The sequence below is a fragment of the Macaca thibetana genome, chromosome 14 (genome assembly GCF_024542745.1).
Source record: "Macaca thibetana thibetana isolate TM-01 chromosome 14, ASM2454274v1, whole genome shotgun sequence".
NCBI classification, from domain to species: Eukaryota; Metazoa; Chordata; class Mammalia; order Primates; family Cercopithecidae; genus Macaca; species Macaca thibetana.
The window spans coordinates 104,263,787-104,283,045 of NC_065591.1; the positions used below are offsets into that span (position 1 = coordinate 104,263,787).

Below are 19,259 nucleotides of genomic sequence, written 5' to 3' on the forward strand. Positions count from 1 at the left end.
GGTGATTAGCATATCCATCATCTCAAACAAACATTTATTGTTTCTTTGTGTTGAGAAAGTTTGATATCCTACTTCTAGCTATTTGCAACTATGTAATATATTATTAACTATAGCCATCCTACAGTGGTGCAGAATACTAGAACTTATTCCTCCTATCTCCCTGTAATTTTGTATCCTTTAGCAAATCTCTGCCTGTATCTTCCTTCCTTCTACCTTCCCAGACTCCAGTGTTCTCTGCTATATTATACTTTTTACTCTACGAGATCAACTTTTTTAGCTCCCGCATAGGAGTAAGAACATGTGGTGTTTAACTTTCCGTTCTTGGCTGATTTCACTTATAACCTCCTCCAGTCTTGTCCATGTTGCTGTGAATGGCAGGATTTCATTCTTTTTGTGGCCCAGTAGTATTCCATTATGTATATATACCACATTTTCTTTATCCATTCATCTGTTGTTGGACGTCTGGGTTGAGTCCATATCTTGGCTATTGTGAATAGTGCTGCAATAAACTTGGAGGTGCAGAAGTCTCTTTGATATATTGATTTCCTTTTCTTTTAAAACCCTCTTTTCTCCTGCCAGTTCGTGTTGGAATGAAGTCTGAAGTCAGCTTGGTTATTTCTATTTCTTTGTTGGCAGTCTTTTTGTTTTTTTACTATAAAATCTGATTTTTAAAATTCATTCTCTCTCTCTTTTTTTTTTTTTTTTTTTTTTTTTTTTTTTTTTTTTTGAGAGAGAGCCTTGCTCTCCTGGCCAGATTGGAGTGCAGTGGCATGGTCTCAGCTCACTGCAAACTCTGCCTCCCAGGCTCAAGCAATTCTCCTGCCTCAGTCTTCCAAGTAACTGGGATTACGGCGTGTGCCACCACACGGGTAATTTTTATATTTTTAGTAGAGACAGGGTTTCACCATGTTGGCCAGTCTGGTCTTGAACTCCTGACCTCAGGTAATCCGCCTGTCTTAGGCTCCCAAAGTGCTGGGATTACAGGTGTGAGCCACCACACCTGGCCAAAAAATTCATTCTTAAGTAATCGGTATGTCCTAGGCTTTACCCATTACACACTGGGGAGTTTTGATGTCTTGTATTCACAAGAGTATCCCAAATTTTCAATGTACCATGCCCCAATATACTTACTGGTAGGAATCTCTGATTTTCTCAAGAGCCCTCCTGTGACAGCTACTGTATTCCTGGGAATCTCCAGGGACCCTTACACGTCCAGCCTCAGTATCCCCCAGCCCCCACCAGTTTCTGAGTCCAAAGGCAGAAACTCTGTGGCTCCCGGATGTTGGTTTCATGTTTAACCAGAGTCAGTTCCCACAGTTCGAATTGCCCCTCAGTCCCATTCACTGTGGGTACGCCTCCCGGTGCTGCAGACAGCCTCAAGCTGCTTCTGCCCATGCTGCCCATGGGCGCAGCATCACTGACCTCCTCTGGATTGTCAACTTCCATGGCTCCTTGTCTCTCTGGCCAGTGTGCAGTCACCTTCCTCTGTTTTTGCCCAGTTCTGTCAGCTGGAGTTTCCAAAGCAGAACTATCTGACCCTTAATGCCTTTGTCTCTCCCACAGGACTCCTGACCTCTATGAAAGTCAAGAGATATACCTCGGCACCTGTTTCCAGTGTACTTGAACATTTTGCAACAGTTTAGAAGCTCTTAGAATATACTGTGACCAGCAGTTAGGAGGCTGATCTGCTTGGAAGTGAGGAAATAAAGCAAACACTAGAAGTACTCATGCTCTCACTTGCATTTTCAGGCAAAAATGAAGGGAGTGACAGGCATGTGTGTACCCCCTTCTTATGTGAAGTTGGGGCCTGGGCTGTGGCCTGACCTGCAGCCCCTGGAAATCAGACCTTCAGCTCAGAAGTGAGACCCAAGAGGAGCCAACGTCCGTGTTTTGCACAAGATGCAGAATGGTGGTTTGTCCACATTTTGGAGAAGGAGTGGGTGGGGGCATCAAGGAACAGTTCAATGCATTGAATCCTTGGGAGTAGCAGAATGCAAGAAAGGAATTTGAAGCAAATATCAGCAGCTGAGAACCAGCAGGTGGAAACCAGAAACCTGAGAGAATCCTTGAGACAAGAGTGTGCAGGAAAAGCAGGCTTCGCAGGGAGCCTTCAGAAGGGCTGTGTGCTAGAGGGGACCTCAGTGTGCCAAGCTGACTTGGAGTGGAATGACAGCAAGACAAGCCCTTGAAAAAATGTGGGGGTGGGAAGACAGTAGCAGCATGAGGAAGCACAGGGGAAAATGTGCATGATGATTTAAACTGCATTTGCACAGTTGCAGCGTCTGCCTGAGGGGAGAGGGGGCTGTAATTGAAGTTCCAAAAGCATGGAGACATTTAGTGGAAGATTAACTCAGGAGAGCCTTGTGTTTGTAGATGGAGCAAGGCAACTGGCCTGGAGTAGGGGACAGCGAGGGATGCTTCTGGCTTCCCACCGCTCACTGGGAACCAGGTGGCAGCTCTTTGTTTTCTCCTTGTAGGGAGATGCTGGGCTTTGTGTTTATCCCCGAAGACAAACACATTCCTCACAGTGCTACCAATGCCTTGACTCCTGGGTCAACAGAGAACGTGTCCAGTTGGGGGATGGATGTGTCCCACTCCTCTTGGAAGTCGTCGGTTGTGTCCTGGAGCAGGGCTGCCTGCAGTTGCCTCTAGTTAAGGAATAGTGGATAACTACATGAACAGATGAATGAATGGGTGAGTGTGTATAGAGGCCACAGAGGTCACTGTGAGCTTTGGAGGACACTGTCATTGTGACCAATCCCCGGCCTGCTGCTCATACGGTAAGTGTGTTTGGGTCTCTGTCTGGGTCTGTAGGCTGTCTCGGGCAGTAACCCTCTTTGTCCTGGTGTCTGCTTTCTCTGGAGCAGTGGGGTTAGCCTCTCTCCATTTTGGGATGTGTGGGCAGGCAGTTAGTGCCTGGAAAAACAGAAGGATGGGTTTTGTCTCATTCACACACCAAGGAAAGCTGAGAGAAGTGGGGGTGCAGGGGAGCTATTGTCTGTGTCTACCATCTTTGCCTCAGGCTTCAGGCTCCTTATGACAAACGTTGACATCACCAAGGTTAATTCCCTGATTGTATTAGTCCGTTTTCACGTTGTTGATAAAGATATATCTGAGTCTGGGTAACTTACAAATAGAAAGCAGTTTAATGGACTCACAGTTTCATGTGGCTGGGGAGGCCTCACAATCATGGCAAAAGGCGAAAGGCACATCTTACATCACAGCGGCAAAGAGAGAATGAGAGCCAAGCAAAAGGGGTTACCCCTTGTAAAATGATCAGATCTCGTGAGATTTATTCACTGTCATGAGAACAGTAAGGGGGAAACCACCCCCATGATTCAGTTATCTCCCACTGAGTCCCACAACACATGGGAATTATGGGAGCTACAATTCAAGATGAGATTTGGGTGGGGATACAGCCAAACCATATCACTGATGCACAGGCTCACATAATGCCAGAAAACACTGGTGAGGTGGGGGTTATGTGGTGCATGGCAGAATTGCTTTCTGTAGCTGGGTCCTCGGGGAGCCTGGGTCTCCCTTCTGCTTCTCCCAGGAGTAGAGGCAGCTGGAGCAGACCTCACCTGATACCTTCCTGCCTGCCACCCAGACCTACACGGAAGGCCCTGGAGCAGCCTTGGCAGCAGCCTGCTGTTTCCTCTAGCTAAAGAATAGTCCCAGGCAGAGGTCTCCTGGGCTGACGATGGGCAGGTGCCTTCTCTTCTGTATTTTTCTGTCCTCCAGGAACTCATATTTCCTGGTGCAGAAGGGGAAATTAAGCAAACCACGATCATAGATTTACTTTGATTGCACAGAAGTATCTCATCTGCATATATTAGAGTCATACAGGCAATAGCTAAGTACATTAAAAGCATGTTTTCTCAAGATAGAAATCTTCTGGTTTCAGAGAAAGGTTTGACATTGGTGTCTCTTGGCCCATAGACACCTGATAATCACGATGAGCAGATGGAACCTTTCTCATCTGACCTCAGACGGGCCCAGAGAGGTGCTACTGTTTCCCGTAGTCTCCATAGCTGCCTGCCACAAGGCTTGACGTTCCCACAATACCCATTCATTTAGATTTAGGGAACTGAAGCTCCTTTTAAAAATGTAAATGTTGTCTGGGAAGGGTAACATATTAAACCATAATTTGCATTAGCTTGAATTAATTTATCAGGTTAGCACTAGTCTCCAATGAGTGCTCGGAAGAAGTGGAAATTGGTTTTGATTGGGGCTGGGGAGGGGAGCTGAGGGGCGCAGCAGGGAAGGCAGGGCAGGTAGAGCCCTCACAAGGAAGGGCGGCCTGAGCCCACACACCAGCTGTCTGGCTGAGGATGCAGAGCTATGAGCCAGGGCACTGGAGCCAACCGTGTGTGCAGTTGCTTTTTCTAGGGAACAGCCTATCAATCGTACACATGCCACCAATGCTTTACTTGGTAGTGTCATGATTGCCACATCTGTTTCATCTCCTCTGCCAAAGCCAAGCCTTAGCTTCCTTTGCACCAGTTCTTCTGACTGTTCTCTGCACGTGCACAGCGATATCCTTAAGCCAAGGCCTAAGTCATCTGATGAAATTGCAGAGTGGCTGGTTTTTGTTGGATACTATTAAAATAAAGAGTGCAACGCAGGTATCTGTGGCTTCTATCAGATAGGGGAACAAATGGGGCATTTTTTTCTTTTCTTTTTTTTTTTTTTTTTTTTGTTTTTACTAGCTCATACTTCTACCTGCTAATGCAGGGCCTCCAGACCACTTCAAAGTCTTGGCCAGTGCGAGGTGGACTGAGAAGAATACGTGGAGCTGCGCTTGTTTATTCAGGGGCAATTCCTCCTGAGGGGCCCCCCTTTGCCTGGGGGCTTGGGGATAACTCAATCCTTGTGGCCTTTCCCTGTTCTCCGTGGTGGGCAGAGCTGGTTCCTGGGAAAGAGGTGAGTGCACAAAGGGCTGAGGAGCTTCTTGGGAAAAGAGACCTAGACCAACCCCTTTGCTTTTGAAGTTCAGTGGTATTAGAACTTCTCTGACAGATTGCAATGGCCTTGAATTGAGGTTTCCAGACATGAGAGAAAGGAGGTCCTGAGGGGACTCACCATAAGGGCAGAAGAAGTGAGGACCTGTGCTCAACCCTGAGGCCTAGGCACATCCTTAATTCCCTTAGCCTCACCCTTCCCTTTACACATGTGGCAAAAAGTCCATGCTGGTTAAGCCCAAGTCTGCTCCTTCACCCCTGCCCTTGAGTGGTGCAGAGTGTCTGGGGGAAAAACCCAAAACAAGATCCAAATCCTACTGTGGCTCATGTGATGTGATGTGATTTGTATTTTGCCTATGTCTCTGGCCTCATTTCATAATGTGTCCCTGGGCTCACTTCGCTCCAGCCACCCTGGCCCTAAACCACGCGCACATGGTTCCCACCTCAGGGTCTTTGCACATGCTCTTTCCACGTGACATGTTTTCTCCTCAGGTTTTGCATATCTTATCCCTTACCCCATTCAAGTTTCTGTGCCTTTCTTTCTCAGAGAGCCTCCCCTGGCCTCTCTGTAACCCTGATCCCCACCCCATCACTCTCTATCGCTTGCCCTTCATTGATGTTTCTGTACCTCTGTTTATCTGTTTATTTTCTGTTACTCCCATATCTATGGATGTAAACTCCAAATGCCTACAAAAATGCCTAGCATGTTAGTAGATGCTCAATAAATACTGTTTGAATTAGTAATAAATGCAAGAAAGTGAAATATTCCAAAATTCTGACTCTAATCACAAAAGGACAGTAGAAAGTATTCTGAGATAAAGTGGATAGTGGGATGCCATTTCATGACATTGACCACAAGGTAAAAAAGATAGATGGTAGAAAGCCCAATAGGTAACAACAATTATGGAGGCACCACCATAGGAATGAGAAGGAAAGGGAATGGAAGTTGAGCTAAGGAGCAGTGTCAGATACTGTAGATGTCTCTCGCTTAAACTGGACTTCTGCAACAGCTCTTTTCAATTCCCCTGCTCTTCTTTCCCAGGCGACTTCTCATACCCTCATGGAGAAGAGCTCTGGCAGGTTGCCACTCAGTCACCAGGCATTCCTAGACAAACTGAAGCCAGAAGTGGGCTCGGCATTGGCTCAAGCTCAAAGCTACCACTGTGGAACAATCTTAGGACCCTGTAGGAAAAAGCCATTCCATCCTGTGGTGGCCACAGAAGAACATCAGGGGAAGGGGCCTTTAAAAGTTAGAGCAAGGGTATTCTGACCTCTTGAAGGACATCGGCATTTTTGTTTTCATTTTAAGTGAGTGCATTTGGCCTTTTCCCTCTACGTCCTTTAGAGTCCCAGGCTAAGCAGAGAACAGAAAGGTAACTCATAACCCAGGGACAGAATGCTGGATACGTTGTGAAAAAACTCCTCTATACAGTGACAAACAATAGGATGTTGCACGATGCTTTCTCCCAACTAATAGGTTCTGAGCAGGTCAGGCCCAGGGCGGGAGATAATCTGAGGGAACTACAGATCCTTGGGGAAAGACCTGGGTAAAATGTGAATTCTTCCTGGCTTCAATAAGCCTGTAATAAAAATAATGATGACAATCATAGAACCAGAGGTCATAAGCCCTGTCAAGACAGCCTTGTTGGTCTTTTTCAATTTTTTTTTTTTTTTTTACCATTATAACAAGCAGTAGTGTTCAATAAATATTTGTTGAATAGACAAATAAAAAAAATTTGTAATACTGACTTGACAGATATAGAGTAGGTGTGTAAGGAAAATGTAAGACATTCTTACTTTTTGCACAGATGAAACTGACTTTGGTAAAAAATCTGCCCCTCTGGGATCTCTAGAATACATTGGTGGGTGGTAGGAGAAGCATTCCTGGAGTGTTTTATACCTGTTGTCTCCTGGGATTTGGGTCTGGGGCAGAAGTAGGGTGATACAAGTGAGTGCTTAGAAAAGAGCTTCTTAAGCCCTTTCTGGACAACAGAACCCCCTTGAGGATCTGGGCAAAGTATGATCCCTATGCCCTGGAATATTAACATGTGCACAGAGGAAGCGTGGGGTGAGTAGTAAAAGAATGCCACCTATGACCTATAATAATCACTGCTTCCCTTTTTCTCTTTCTCTTTCCCTTTCTCTACAACAAGGTTTCTCTACCCTGCCACTATTGACATTTTAGGCCAGATAATTCTTTGTTGTGATAGGGGAGATGCTTGCCTGTGTACTGTAGGATTTTTCACATCATCCCTGGCCTCTATCTATTGGGTGCCTGTAGCACTTCCTTAGTCATGAGACTCAAAAACGTCTTTAGACATTGGAGGTAGATTCACCCCAGTTGAGCATCACCGCTCTACTTTTTTATGTGAGAACTGTTGGTCCTCGTATGACTTACCAGCTAGAAGAGAGGGGACTGTGTATTGTGGGGGACCCTGGATATAAAGGGTTACAGTGACCTTTGTTTGTGTCTCTGGCAACAGCTTCTTCTCATCTGTGGCTCCAGCTCCCACTGGGCAGGACCACTGTGATTCCAGCTTTTTTTTTTTTTTTTGAGACGGAGTTTCGGTCTGTCTCACCGGCTGGAGTACAGTGGCGCGATCTCGGCTCACTGCAACCTCCGTCTCCTGGGTTCAAACAATTCTCCTACCTCAGCCTCTCAAGTAGCTGGGATTACAGGTGTGCCCGCCACCACACCCAGCTAATTTTTGCATTTTTAGTGGAGATGGGATTTCACCACATTGGCCAGCCTGGTCTCAAACTCCTGACCTCAGGCTATCTGCCTGCCTTGGCCTCCCAAAGCTCTGGGATTACAGATGTGAGCCACCACGCCCTGCCAATTTCAGCTTTTTGAATGTGCTTCTTCCTTTAAGTGTGGAATGCTGTCATACACATTCGACTTTATTGCTTCAGAGGATTGGATAGCACCCATTTCATGATGGGTAACTCAGGTCCCGTGGGCAGTTAGTGTCTCATGGTTAGGCATTTAGTCTCTGCCACGGCCCTGTAGCAAGCCAGGAACAGCTTCTCAGAAGAAGAATAAATGTTAACAAAGAGGGCTGCTGGAGGTCCGCACTGTGATTCTCTTCCTGGGGCTTCCAGAGGTCCCATGCAGCCTCTTGACTGACCACAGACACTTAAGGCAAGGTTGGCTGGCTTTACTGAGTCAAAGGCCCCAGTGGCAGGGCTGCTTGTTCCTTGCCACTTCTTTTCTGGGCCTCTTTCCCAGCTCATTGCCTTACAGTTCCTTGGTAAAGGGGTCAGAGCAGCATGCCCGTTGTGATATGAGCTGCCTGCAAAACCCAGAGAGGCTCAGGGCTAGCCCATGCGGAGAATTAGAGCAACTGAGAAATGCATCCTCAATTGCTTCCTGCCCCACAGGTCCAGGGTATGCACCTAGCTTGAGCTACAATGATTTCTGCTAAAGTTTCTTTTGGGAGCTGTGGAACGCTAATCACTGCCTCAGAGGGAGAACTGGCTGGCAGCCCTCTGCTGGGTATTTTCCTGATGCCTCGTTCTCCTGCATCAATCAATTATTCACATTTGTTTTCTCCAGCTAGTTAATTAAACACAGATACTGTGTCTGTGTGTTTCAGTGCCTGAGTTGTCACAGCACCTAATTTGCAAGAAAACATAGTTAGGCTGGATTCCCTTTTCCCAGCTCTCTGTATGTGGCGGGTGACTCTGTAACTGGGTTGCATCTCTCCAAGCATCGGCAGTAACCGAATGTGTAGATGAGGACCCTGCAGTCAACCTTCCTGGTGTTCCGGGAGTCTTTGCCTACAGTGTTCCAGAAGATCCTGGAGGAGACACAGAAAATCCGGTTTGTGGGGAAAGAATGCGTTCCGTTGTCGAGGAACTTCAGTTGCTAGAAAGCTGCTTCTCAGTTTGAACTTTGCAGAGTCACGCATGCCAGTCAGCACTCAAGTGCCAGTCTATTCCCTCTTAGGTATTTTGATTTCAATTAGGAGACCTTGTTTATTGTGTTAAGGTGTCAAGCGTTTAGCTTCCCAAAGACATGTTTAGTTGTAAGGAAAAGATCTTTCTTTAAAATATCGAGTTCTCTATTAAAAACAAATGAAAAACACAGAACAAAAAAAAAACAAAACAAAAAATATCAAATAAAACCCAACCATTATATCCTCGAATAAAATGCGTCTTTCAATTCACCCTGAATTTTCAATATTAGGTTTAAATCTTTTTGGATTATGGGCATGGCTTTGGGGATTCCAGTCATTTTTTTTTATTTACAGGTGAGAAACTTTTGGTCCAGGAAGGGTAAGTACTTACTTAAGTGTACACAGTGAGTATTAAGGCTAGGATTTGAATTCTGCTCTGCTCTGAGACAGAGCCCTTGTGTTTTCTACCATTCTACACACAGCATGGAGCCTCTGACAGGTAGAAATTCAATATATGGGCCGGATGTGGTGGCTCACTTCTGTAACCCCAGCACTTTGGGAGGCCAAGGCGGGCAGATCATGAGGTCAGGAGTTCGAGACCAGCCTGGCCAACATTGTGAAACCCTGTCTCTACTAAAAATACAAAAAAATTAGCCAGGCATGGTGGCAGGCATCTGTAATCCCACTCCTGGGGAGGCTGAGGCAGGAGAATGGCTTAAACTTGGGAGGCAGAGTTTGCAGTGAGCTGAGATCACGCCATTGCGCTCCAGCCTGGGCGACAGAGCGAGACTCTGTCTGAAAAAAAAAAAAAGTCAATATATGACTGCTTTCTGGAAACTAAAGAGGCAGCCTTAGTTTGTTGAGCAATTTTTCTTCTCTGCCCCTGAAACAGAACTACACGGGTCACCTGCCTTTGCCAGAATGAAGAAACCCTGACTTCCAACTGGTTCAGTAAGTTTTCTTTCCACTTGACTTTCTCTTTCTCATGACTACCTTTATTCATTTTTGATAAAAATTTACTCTAAACTTAATCTTTTCCAAAGTTATTTATTTGAGTTTGTCCACTAGAGTCCTCATAAGAACCAGCCTTATAATTTGGTAATAAAGCCTCAGTTTACTGTGGACACCACTGTTTTCTCAAAGGGCTAGGACTCCTTGCAGAACGGCATGTGGACAGCATATTCAGAAAAGACCTAATAAAGGCATTGAGGGTCACTCAATAGTAAGCACTGGCCATGTATGTACCAAACACTGGGTGAGCAAGTGGATTTCACATCCATACAGAGTTGTGTTGAATAGTTTTTGAATGTATGTGGAGGCATATATAATATATTGCAAGTAAATGAAAAACAAAAAGAGATATTTAAGAAGTAGTTTTACCAGTGGGTCAAGTATCTCAGGCCACAGAACTGTCCATTAGTCCTGAAGATTTCATCACTCCTGAAGACAACACAGCCACTATCTGGGAACATCATTAGCCTCAATGAGGTCTCCTCCTGCCTTTTGGAGTTTTATGAATGTTCATCCTTCTGCATGGTGACTTCGAGAGCTTGGCCAGGGACCTGTGCTCTTTTGTCGGTGTGCACGAACTTGATGTGTCCTTAACAAATATGTATATGTAACATTGCCTGTTGAGTACCTCCTCACAGCCAGGAACTTGTGATCAATTACATCTCATTTTCCTAAACCCCTGTGAGCAATAGTATGCCTGTTTTTCAGATGAAGAAACTGAGGCAGCGCAGAGGTTCAGTAACTTGCCAAGGTCATATAATAAGTGGCAGAACTGGACTCAACCCTGGGTTGGCTTAATTCTCTTTGTTCTTCTCCTTCCTTCTATCATGCCCCAGAATGATCAACTTAAAGAACCCTAGGGTTGTCTGTTGTAGAGATCAACTCTTTAATAATTAGCAGCTGCATTTCTCCTGGGATGCTCTGGTGGAAATGAGCATCCCATGGAAACTGCACAGCACACTCCCTTCTGGTCCACTGGTCTACATGGGAGAGGTGGAGGTCAGGGCATTGCCTCCTGTGGATAGAGATCCCCAGGGCTGACATTGGGACAGTTCTACTGGGGTTGGATATGTGCTTCATCATGACTGCAGTCAAATAGCTACAAGATGTTTATAGCCACCCAAAGGTCAACAACATCAGTTAAGTGCCTGGTCTAACTGCTTTCCAGAGGGTCAGGGTTTGGGGGGTTGGGGTGGGGTGGCTGGTGGGAGTAGGAGTGGATCATGTTATTTCCTGCAGAACCCACAGCTCTCTCTTGCTCCCTGCTGTCTTCGCTGAGTGACATTTGCACCAGCTGCTCCCAAAGGGAGTCGCTTTGGTGAAATGTCACTGGCTTCAGCGGGGATGGCCCTTCTCTGTCCTTCATTTCTTCCCCTACTCCTCCTTTCCACCCCTCGAGTGACTTTTTTATTTTGAAAGGACACTGCCTGGAAATTCAAGTGCAGGAAAAAGTAATTACATTTTCTCTTCAGGTGTGCCTCTCAAAAAGCCTTCAAATCATCTCTGGCCAAAACACTGGGATTATTCCAAAGGGAAACAGGTATTAGCAGCAGCTTTGGCGGCTTCGCTCTTTGGGTCTCACTGCTGCTTTTCTCCATGCTTAGGACCATGATGACAGAGTGGTTGACCGCTTTGCCTCCCTTCCTTCTGCCACCCTCTCCCAGCAGAGGTCAAGGTCTCATTCAATGTCACACAAATAGTAAGTGATGGGGCTCACCTGGCTTTGCAGCTGGGTCAGTTCAACTCCACAGCTACTCTTTTAATAACTTTGCTATGCAATTGCAGTGACTATATTTGCAGAACCAAAAATTGAGAGGCATGATCTGACGAATATTTTCTATTCCTGATTTATTGCTTTTTTCAAATTTTTAATATGAAAAACCACGCAAAGGTACAAAAATGAAATCACTTTGTTATGCACACATCTAAATAACATAATCATTATTGGAAAGAAGAAATTACATAAGACTGAAATTGACCCAATCTTATACTGGGAAATCCAGCTCATAGAGTTGCTATTTGGTGAGAATTGCACTTGACCAGGAGCTAAGAGGCCTAGATTCAGGTCCAGGTTTGACCTTTAACTAGTTGCATTTTCTTGATTAATTTACTTCACCCCTTTGGGCCTTATTTTCTCAGTTGGTGAAGTGAGAGAGAGTTGGCTCAGATGATGTCTCAGGGCCTTCCTAGCGCTGATATTCAATGGCCTTGTAATTCTAGGTATAGATTTCATCAGTTGGGCTGTCAGAGACACACAGATGAGATCCTTCCTTTGGAAATGAGTTTTGTTCCTCTCCTGCTTTAGATTAATCCTGACAGCATCTGAATCCAGTCGTTTGTTGTCTGGAACCCTCTCATGTTCCCTGGGAGTCTACTATTTTTTATAGGCTCAACCCTGGGAACATGTTTTTCTGATTTTTCCAGGAAAATGATCTGTTTGGACTCACCTCATTGCTTGCCCCTTTCCCTTTCTTCAACCTAGACTCCCACCTTCTTCTGTCTACCCTTCCCTGTACATCCCAGCCCCTCCCTTCCTGCTGCTCCTAATTGATGCCTCCCCAGTATCTCCTGCTGTCTTTTACATTTCAGTCATTCTCTGCACATAAATCGAGGTTCAGCATTGCCTGTATGGAAAGGGACAAGAAAACAAGGCCAGTCATGCTTGGTTCGACTGTTGCTGCACAGCCATCTCTCTTCTCTTCCCATCTTTTCCTTTTCTCCATGCTTCCTCCACTGCATTTGTGTTTTTCTGCACTTTCCACATGTCTGAGACTGTGCTATTGAAGATAACCAGAGAGTCTATTCTTGAAGCCCAATAGCAATTTCTCCTGACTTTCCTTGACCTTTCTGCAGCATCTGGCACTGGCACCTCTACCTTTTGAAACACTCTTATTTGGCTTCAATTCTCACTGCACTGTCCGACTCTGTCTCCTTCATTTTGTACTCATCCTTTATAAGTGGACATGTCTGGAGGTCCTGACTCTGACTCATTTTCTACCCTTTCTCAGAGATTTCACCTATTTTTGTTGCTTCTACTAAATCTCTTTGAGGTTTGACATCAAGTTTCTATCAGCCCCATGCACATCTTCACTTGGGTGTTCCATTGTCACCTTACTCAACATGTTTGCAATGAAACTTACCATCCTCCATCAAAACCCGCTTCTCCTCCAGATTTCTCATTGCTGTCGATTTCTGTCAGTTAAGTGGGTTTGAAATCTAGTCAACGTCCCTCAATCCACTTTCTTCCTTACCCACTTCTCCAACCAGTCACTGCAACTGATCTATTTGTTATCTGATCTATTTGTTATCTATATGTCTCTTACATACATCTTCCTACGTCCCTCCTATTTCCACTGCTACCTTCCCAGTTCTGATTCACACGAAGAATCTCTTCACTAGTCTTTAATTTATTGATTCTCCAACCCATCCTGTTTTCCTGTATGCCAATAACCTGCCTAAAATATCACTTTGCATATTTCTCTGTATCCTTCTGCTTCCTGTATTCTCGATCACTAAACAAACTTTCAGAAGTTCCCAGAATAGCACCCTAAAGTCTCAGGCTGACATTGAAAGGCATCCAAAATGTGGCCCTATTCTATTCTTACTTCACATTAGTTTCCACATAAATACAATTTCCTGTAGATAAAAACATATACTTTGTCTGCCGCTTTGTTTATCCAGAACTTGCTCCTCTTCAGTCCCATGTGCTTGGGCAAGAAAATGGGCCTCCATGAGTCTGATTCTGCAACTATAAAATGGCCATGATCCCTTCTCTGATTTCCTTTGGGGGGTTGTGAGGATGAAATTTACTTATTCAAGAAGCATTTCCTGAAGAGGTCCTGGGGACTGGCAAAGATAAGTAAGTTACCGTCTCTCCCCTTTAGGTTGCTCAGGTAATTTGAGGAAGCACACACTTAAAAAACCCACATTGTCAGTAGGATGGGGTGAGCAAGAGTTCACTGGCACGCACACTGTGCCCCAGCTTGGCCCCACCCCACCAACCTGAGACCTGCTCAGCTCCTTTCTAAGCCACCCTCCATCAAGGACTACCTGTCCTCCTCCCTTTCCTCAGGGCCCAGCTCTCCCTAATGTGAAAATGAGTGATAATGGATGCTAATTTAATGTGTTACTTCTTCCAGGTGACATATTTACATTTTAATAGCAGAAAATTCAAAGGAGGATATTTTAAGCGCTGTGGCAGGTGGGTGGGGACATATTTTGAGTTAGGGAGGATTTGGGGGACCTTAAATCACACTGGATAGGCACCTACTGATTCTAACTCCTAGGATTGGCTGCTCTCCAGAGTCCAGAGATGAGGATCGCCTCCCCGGGCTGTGCCCCCTCCCTATCTGATGGGAGTACTTCAGAGTGTCGGACTCCCGGGGCAATGATGGGTGAGACATCTGCTCCATGATGGGCTATTACCAACAATTCATTACTGCAAAATGGACTTACCCTCATTAGCCCAGGAGCTCTGAGTTTAATGTGGCATTCTGCAATCTCCCAGATTCTGCTGCACACATTGAAGGCGTGCATCACATTTTACAGAGCCAGGAAACCTGAACTTCAGAAAACAATGGAGATTTAGCATGCCTCTTGAATTAGTTGACATATTTACTCTTCATGAATAAGCCTGTTTTGTAGACAAACACTGTAGCTCACTGTTTCATTATTAGAAATTAATTCACTCCACTGCTCTGCCCAAGGGCACAGTTCTCCTTGGGGAGCAGTTTTGCCCTTATCATGCTAGTGCTTGCAGTAGGTGACTAGGTTTCTGAAGTTCTGACCTGGGAATGTTTCTCGAGGGGCAGTTCTGGGAAATGGGCTGGGTCTGTAGATCTCTGCAGGCGCTTCATCATGAGTCACTTGTGTGAAATTTGCACCTTCTGCATAGGAGCATTTGGGAAGATTTCTTTTTCCCTCTGTAATGTGTCCCAGCAAAACCATCATCATATATCCACATTTTGGGGAGGAGCGAATTATCCAGAACCAGTATTCAGTTCAAATAATGTGTGACAGACACAGTGTCAATTTCCTAAACTTCTGATATTATAGGTACTGCTGTTGATGCATGAACTCCCTGTCTGGGTTTAGCTTATCCTTGGGAAATTACCCAGCCATTTGTCACATCCTCACAAATGACAGTTCTTCTAGGCTTCTATTCCTTCAATAGCTCAGGGATCTCTGAGGTCTCTTCTAGATAGAAGATTCTATGTTGCCATCTCCCAAATCAGCAACTGGGGGAATTTTTGAAAACCCAGACCCCAAATTGCAGATGTCCCACCTCATTGCTGGTGGTAACGGTTGATGAGGGAGATAACATTTTTGGGGCCAAAGCACAGTCAGTTACTTTCTTTTTTCCCTTAGGAGTTAAGCTTGGTAATTCATTTCTGTCTGTTAGGTCTCACAGATACATGCAGTAACCTGTCTTCAGGCTTCAAAGTGCTTATTCATTTTTAGCCATTTATTCCTTTCACAACTATTTATTGAATGCTCATTAAGTGTAAAGCACTCTGTTAGGTACTGGGGTTGTACTGGACATGGAGTTTCCCTAAACAGCAAGAGACTGTTTAGCTCCAGCACAGACACAATCCAATTAGATTTATCAAGTACTTGTGTATCTGTAGTGGATCAGGGCCTGGGGTACAGGAAACCCAGACACTCCCTGAAAGGCACACATGCCAGGTATACACGCTCTTCTCTGAGGTCAGATTAAGATGCAAGCTTTTGTGCGTAGTATTCTTTCTTCTCTCACGCAGCCTGCTTCCTTCCCGCTCAGTGAAGGGGACTCCCAGCCCATCTTTCCAGACCACATTTCCATTAGGATGCTTATCCTAGATTTTTGATGATTTCCCACCAGGATTACATGGAAATACTGGGAAAATGTCTTTACTTTTCAGCAGAAATTTTTATCAGCTGTCTCACCAGCTTAAGTGTCCTTTCTCAACACCAACTTTCTATTCATTTTTGTATTTCCATCCTTATCCTGATAGAAAAATCAAGGATCCTGTATAATTTCCACTTAGAACAGGCTGTGTGACTTGGGGCAAGTTTTTACCTGTTCTCCCTTTCCTCAGAGAAAGGGAGGATCCTGTATAATTTCCAAGGATCCTCCTGTATAATTTTCATGGACATTTGGTTTGTTTCTACTTTTTGACTATTATGAATAAGACTGCTATGAACAGCCATATAGAAATCTAGGTTTTCATTTCTCTTGGGAAGAGTAGAATTGTTGGGTCATAGGGTGATTCTATGTTTACCATTTGGTGGACATGCCAGATTGTTTTCTAAAGCAACTGCACCATTTCACATTTCTACCGGCAATCGGTCATTAATTCTCCATCAAGGCAGGGACCAGCCACTCTCCCTGAAGAGTATAAGGAAAAGAAGCTACAGTTCCCACTCCCGTTGCTGGTTTTAGGCCATAACGAATCTTCATTGCCCAACCACCTCCATTACTGATTCTAGATTTCTCTCACCTCCAGCTCGGTTGCTTGCGCAGTGGGTTGCTGAGTGTGCTTTTCAACTTTAAAGTGCATCGAATCAGCCGGGAATCGTGTTAAAATGCAGAATCTGATTCAGTGGTCTGGGGAGGGACCTGGACTTCTGCATTTCTAGAAGCTCTCAGGTGATGTTGATGCTGCTTGTCCGTGGGCACATTTGGGTAGCAAAGAACTAGGCTATATTTATCTTTGCTTGCCATTCCCTTGCTAAACCATGGTTGCTGCAATTGCCCCTTTATAGTTTTTGCTGGGTTTCAAGCACCTAGAAAAGCCCCCACTGAAACCCCCAGGTTCTAGAAAGAATCTTTCCTCCTCCAATTGTGCAGCCACAACCACAGCTTCTTCTGGTAATCAGGGTTATTAATCCCACCAGTACAATCCCTGTGTTGTCCACTGGCATGAGGTGTGCCAAGTGACTAAGTGGTAGTCAGCTTCAAGTTCAGTGGAACCTTCCTGGCCGAAGGGTTTCTTCCCTGACAACCAGACCTCTTATCCAGCAGGGTCCAGACTATAGACTGCACAAACTCTATGAGTGAGTGGGAAGGAGGGTGAGAGAGGCAAGTCCTACATCCACTCCTTGGTTCCCCGACTGTGTATCCCTGCTGTTTTGGACACAGCACCATATACTATGCCAACATCACTGCTCAGTGCACATACCACATCACCGATGATTGTGTCCTAACCCTTTGGTGTGTTGTTACAGGGCAGGTGCCTTTGCTCATTCTGCCATTCCTTCAGTATGCTGCTTTTGGATGATGGGGGCCATAGTAAGACTGGTGAATTCCATGATCACATATGCATTGTGTCTCCTTTGCAGAAGTAAAGTGGCCCTAGGAGCCGGCATGGTGACTGGGTGGCTGCTGGATGGAGCTGGTTGCCGTAGAACTGCTGCCTGGTCACAGCAGTGCAGCGCTGATCCCTGGTGACAATAGAGGTGGAACAGTGGTAAAGGGCCCAAGACAGATGAGGCTGAGGGGATCTGAGAAGATCCATAAGAAGAGTGTCATACAGAGGGCTTGTGATCTGGCTTAGAAAGCAAAATACAAACACAAGGAAGAAGAAACACTGACCTCCACGGGAGTTTCAACATAGTTCGGGTGGAGGGGTGAGCATGGTGTGGAGTAGATGAGGGGCTTTCAAGAAAAGGTATGACAGAACCTGGTCTTGCAGGTCATGCAGACATGAGACTGGTGGAAAGGGGAAGGTGTTCCAGGTGGTCATGGGCAGTGTCAAGAAGAACCCAGTTGTGGGAGTGCATGAGTTTATTTAGGGGCTTGAACACAGACAAGTTTGCAGCTGGTTTGTGGGGAGGAATAATAAAAGAATTTTAGTAGTAATAGGTAACTTTTATTGAGCCTGTATTGTATGCCTGACACCATTCTGAGCTCTTACATGAATTATCTTATTTAAACCTCACAATTACTCCTTAAGGAGACAAGGCCAGTATTTGGGGGTATTTTGAATAACCATCCAGAGAGTTGGGTCTTTACCATTGCCACACTGGCACTGGAATAGTTGTGGACCCCATGAAGACAGGGCCAATTTCTTGCTAACGTTTACATGCTTCGTTCTTTATATAAAGCCTGGCAAATGGAAAAGTATCCATGATATCACTGAATGTTACTAATAGCTATCCCTAACAATGCCCTCAGTGTGTACCAGACACTGCTGAAAGTGCTTGACATGGAAGAAGTTATTTAATCCTCACATAATCCTGTAAGGTAGGCACTAGTATTATACCCATTTTACAGATGAGAAAGTTGAGGCACAGAGATGTTAAGTGACTTGTCCAAAATAACAGAGAAAGAGGGGGCCAACACTAGGCTTTGGACCCACATACTCTGGCTTTAGAGTCCATACATTTAATTAGTTTGCCACATGGCCTCTCAAAAGCCGTTTAAGAGAAAAATTTGGAAATTCTATTGGAAATTAAGTGGTGAGGAAGGTTTTCAGCCTGGGTGGGTGGGAAGACAGGTGAACGGTTGTTTTAGGGGGTAAGAGGATGCGCTTCATTGGGTCACCTATGGTCTCTCTGTTTCCTCCAGAGAGAAGGCATATGCTTCAGGCCTCAAGGATCAGCAGACGTGCAGCTCTGAACATCAGTAGGTGGTTTGTGTGTATATGTTTTCTCTTTTTTTCTCTACAGTGTATTTACACTCAAGATTGAGATAAACATCCATTTGCTTTAACACATGTGAAAATACCTTAGCAACTTCCTGCGGCTCTGGTCTGTTGCTAAGCAGTGACCCTACTGCTACCATGGCAACATCAGAGACTCGGGACTGCTGCTGGTACCAGCCTCCTGTTCCTGACAAGACTTTGGGAAACTATTAGCAGGGCCTTAGGAGCACATTTGCTCTTGGGAGGAAGCCTTGCTATATTGCTCTTTGGCACTGAGGGAAGCTATCTGGGGAGAGGAGCCCACCAGTGCTTGGCTGACAAGACCTTAGTCACGTCTGCTGTGGCTTCACCTTTGCTGCCATCTTATCACTAGGGGAGCCCTGCGGAGTGGGGTGGAGTTCGGGATGGATTCTCAGGAAGTTATAGGGAGCTCTTTATCAATTCTGTTCCTGAGAAGGACCCACTTCAGGTACCTCCATCCAGCAGAGAGGAGCTATGGTATACCTTCGGGTATGATCAGGTGAGATGAGTATGTCCGTCAGGGTCCTGGGTAGAAACAGGATTTGCTCAGAGGTTTAGGAGACTTCAGTGAAGGAACTGCTTACAGCAGTGTGGGCAGAACTAGGGGAACAGGTAGGTGATGGGTAGTGATGCCCCTGAAACCACCCCAAGCACTGAAGGGACAAGAGGAGGAAATGGCTTTACAGAAATGATATTCCAGTTTTAAAGCTGGTACCGTGGAGCTGGGGCCACTCAGCAGA

At 45.4% G+C, this 19,259-nt stretch overlaps 1 protein-coding gene across 25 annotated transcripts in view; it reads right to left on the bottom strand.

Moving 5' to 3' along the window:
* The window catches only part of TIMM8B (translocase of inner mitochondrial membrane 8 homolog B), a 1,180,384-nt gene that overhangs the window by 357,654 nt on the left and 803,471 nt on the right, over window positions 1-19,259 (bottom strand). The window contains exon 1 of one of the 25 annotated variants that reach the window (XM_050757814.1): window positions 5,479-5,482. The exons of the other annotated variants lie outside the window; for them this stretch is intronic. The gene's annotated coding sequence lies outside the window, so the exon portion shown is untranslated. Of the gene's footprint in view, window positions 1-5,478; window positions 5,483-19,259 lie in introns of those variants that run through there. 25 annotated transcript variants of the gene reach the window in all.